The sequence below is a fragment of the Symsagittifera roscoffensis genome, chromosome 10 (assembly GCF_963678635.1).
Source record: "Symsagittifera roscoffensis chromosome 10, txSymRosc1.1, whole genome shotgun sequence".
NCBI lineage: Eukaryota > Metazoa > Xenacoelomorpha > Acoela > Convolutidae > Symsagittifera > Symsagittifera roscoffensis.
The window spans coordinates 28,222,471-28,226,913 of record NC_087071.1 but is presented as its reverse complement, the minus strand read 5'-3'; positions in this window follow the sequence as shown (position 1 = coordinate 28,226,913).

Here is a 4,443-nt window from a genome sequence, read left to right as displayed (position 1 = left end):
ATAACGGCCAAAACTCAAGAAACCATTATGGACGTTCTTCTTTCCAAATGTTTCTCTAATGGCACCTTTGCACCATGAAATTTGCTCACACATATTTGAGAAGAGTAATCAAAGCAACAATTCCAGGAAAATTGCGAGTTACTAATATTGAGGCGGGTAAGTTACTAGTTATTACTCTTGTAGTAACGGGTGGTGTGAAAAAAAAAACAAGTCATAGTTGAACAGATGATTTCTAAAAACAAGAACCTTGATGCAAATTGTACGCTCTGTCCTCAACGGCTTTTTCCTGGAATTTTAATGATAAAATACTGCAAATTACAAGAGGTTTTAGTCTTTTACGATTACTTTCCGGTCAGAACTCTCGTCTAACAAGCAGCAAAACAGGGAATTGACACCTTGGAAAGCACAACCACGAGCAGCGTTCTTGCAACACATTGAAATTTGCTCCATGCTAGCAGGACAGCCTTTTCTACTGGCGATTTCATCAGAACATGTCAAAAGAGCACACAGAACAAACACAAGGACACCAACAGAACGTCATTAGAACAGATGATTCAGTATACTGATGCATAAAGTAGATACTTTGTCTGAAATAGAAAAGACCAGGTAAAACTCTTGGTATTGACGGCAAAATAATCTTACGTCAACAAAGAAGGTTCTCCCGACAAGTACATGAAGGTAGACTCGGGTTGAACTCACAAAAGTTATCAGTACTGTTCAAGTAAAACAACAGCTGTAAAACGAAATTCAATCCTGTATCAGTAAAAAATAAGAATTTTATAGTTTTTCACCTGAACAAGAGATTGAACAGGAAAAAATTTGGTAGTACTGTTTGAGAACTGTACTTTTTTTATTACAATACTGTTTTATTCTGAAAAAAACTGTAAAATTTTTAACGATACTTCGATTTGATTTCAAAGTTTTTTCACGTGTCATTAGAAAAAGAGAAACCATTGAAATAGTTTTAAAATTAAAATCGGTGCCAGAAACTTTGTAAAATTTTGCTTTTTTTGCAGAAAATAGATTTTGTTTAGCTTTGTTAGCTTAAAGGCTCGAGTACCCAAATATCCTCGGGAAAAGGCGTTTTTTAGAGGAAATATGGGAAAAAAAAACTTTTTTTAATTGATGCATCCCCCCAAAGCTAAAAACTATCTGTGAACATTTTTTTATGCGAAAAAATAGAAATTGGTAACCTTGCTAGTTTAAAAGCTTGAGCACCCAATTATGCCTAGAAAATGGGAAAGTTTTGATTAAAAATCGGAAAAAAAAACTTTTTTAAAGTGATGCATTCCCACAACAGCTAAAAATCAGCTGAAAACAACTTAAAATCGCAGTTTTTTTGCAAGGACATATAAGTCGCTAGCGTTGGTATTTAAAAGTCTTGAGCAACTAAATTTGTCTAAAGACACGGCAATTTTTGGTAGAAATATGGAAAAAAATTAATTTAAAAGTGATGCATCAAAATTTGAAAAACTTTGGGTTTAAATTTAATTCTCATATCTAAATAGATTTGAATGATCTTGTTTTTTGTTTTGATTCATGATTGGTATCCTGGGATTCATTGGTTGCAGGTTTTCGGCATTTTTTCAAACCACATAGAACCCTTTTGAAAAGTTTCAAAAAAAACTAACTAAATCAATTCCCCCAGTGTAGTAGAATTGAAATATGGTGATTAGAAAACTCTCTTTTGTAGTTGGTGCACATGTTTTCACGTTTTGCACGTTTTGCACGTTTTGCACGTTTTGCACGTTTTGCACGTTTTGCACCTGAAGCCAATCAGTTTTGAGAAATAATTAGATTCGCGAATGATCTAATGCGGGTGATCTAATTCGGGTGATCTAATTCGGAAGATAAATTGGGTGATCTAGATTCTGGATGATATATTACTTTTCCCTAATGCATTAAATTCCAATGGTTTTTTGACAAGGTGAAATAAAGAAAACCATTTGCATTTCGGATCTTGTTTGGTTTTACATTAAAAAACTCCCTGTGCCGACTCACTGTCTCTAGTAAATCGTAAAAATTTGCCGTAGAAGTGACTGCATTCATGAATTTTCCATCTGCGACTGCGATCAACCACCAAATTTCGGTGATTTTAAACATTTTTTATATATATTTTGTAAGATTCTGATTCATTAAAATGATTATGTCATAATTTGCACAGTTTTCACCCTTTTTTGCATGCAATACTTATTTGTTATTCACCGATTTTCCGGTGTTCATTAATTTGATTTTCTTTTATTCATTAAACGAACCTAAACTAATTGTTATTTAGTGTTTTTCATTTTTTATCAGGTTAATTGATCTATTTAAGCGCGTTGTGTTGGATTATTGCTATACTTTTCGTCAATCTTCGGTAAACAATTATTTCAGCCCAAAAATATAGAAAAAATGCGTAAGCGACGTCATAATGAAGGCCTCAAACACAACTGCGCAAGTTTTTTGCCAGATGTATCCAAGAATCAGAAGACTGATTCATTGTTTGTTTGATTGATAACAGCTTGTTCAAATTTTTAAACTAGACATGTTTCGACCATTCTACAATTTCGGTTTTGTGTTCGACCACGGCTCGAAATTGTTTTCGACTATGTTTCGAAATCGTGTTTTCGACCAATGACTGTTTTCCAAAGGACTGTTTCCGACCAAGGATTTTTTCAGCACTGCGGTTTTTTTCTCGGATTTATCTCTGAGCAAAAGGACTGTTCCAGCGAAAGGACTGTTCGAGCAAAAGTACTGATCGAGTCAAAGAACTGTTCAAGCGAAAGAACTGTTTTCGACCACGCATTTTTTCAGTACTGCGGTTTTTTTCTCTGATTTATCTCGGATCAGAGATAAATTGCCACTTGCCAGAATCTGATACAGAACTGATGTTTTACTAATAGTTTTCTAGAGAAGTACTGATTTTGTCTGTGACTTCCACCCGGGGGTGAACCGTATAGACAGTGATTGTAGTGAATCAAAAAAATTGTCCACTTGGTGACAAAATATTCCTTCGTCACAGCCAATTCTAGTTATTTACAATTAAGAGAACAAAAATATAAGAGTGAATTAGTCTCAAAGTTAAAACATTAAAAAAATGAGAGAGCATTCTCTCCGCCGGAGGGAATGAACGTATCAAGGTCAAATGATAGAGACCAGTTAAATAATTTAAAAAGAAATGAATTAATAAAAATACTGAATCACAACAATGTGTTTGATAGTAGTTCAAAGCGGACAGAAGAACTGCACTCTGTAAAAGAAACTGTTTCCGAATGGATATCAGATGATGAGGTAGTGCACAGTATCGGTGTTGCAGTCGAATTATGTACTATCTGTATTCCTCAGAAGACTCAGTGAGCCAACCGGTCGGTAATCACTGTTGTCACGGCTGAGTACAGAGTTTCTGCAAAATCGCTTGCTTTTGACTCTCACGGAAACGCTTCAAGGATTTCCTCAAAATATGATACAGGAATCACGCACCGAGCGCCCATGGATCATAATCGATTATTTTGTCATAATATGGTCAGCATCTATAAAATGACAAAATAATCGATTATAATCCATTAAAAATGGATTATAATCCTAATATTTTTTATCCCATTAAAATCCATTATAATCGATTATAATGGATTTTTCGAGGGGTTATTCGTGAAATTTACAATTTTGTTCAAAATTATCTCATTTCTTGTTTAGTGTAGTTGCTACGTGTTAGGTTTCATAAAATGTTACATTTAAGAAAAAAATTTATATATTTTTGTCTCTACTTTTTCGAATTCATCGCATACTACCGCGCACCAGTTTACTATCCCCCTAGTTTACCCCCCCCCCTCCAGTTTACCCTGCCCCTTTAGCTGGGGGGGGGGGGGGGTAAGAAAAGTTGAGGGGGCGAGGGAATGACCAGTTTTACCTCCCTCCCCCGGTTTATTTACCCCCACCCCGTTCGGTTTATTTACTCCCCCCTCCCCCCCCCCCCCCCCCAGATTAAAAAATTGGGGGGGGGGGGGGAGGGGACGAAGTTGAGACATGGCATTTAGTAAAAGACAGGGCATAAATTCTGCAAACATATCGCAAAACTTGCAAAATTTTGCAAAAATAATCGAATTTAGTTCTTAAAATGAAATGGATTATAATCAATTATAATGGATTTTCATTTCAAAATAATCGATTATAATGGATTATCTTGGCAAAAATAATCGATTTCAGTGACAAAAATAATGGATTATAATCGATTATAATGGATTATAATGGATTATGTTTGTTCAAAAATAATCGATTTCGTGGTCTGAATTTTACATCCGTAATGGATTATAATCGATTATTTTTGTCTCGGGAACCCATTAAAATCGATTAGAATCCGTGGGCGCTCGGTGCGGGATACCTTCGTTTACTGCAAAAGTTTAGCCCCGAGCGGGCCAAAAAAACGAACCCGTATTGACGGTTCGCTTAAATTGGTCAGGCCAGATA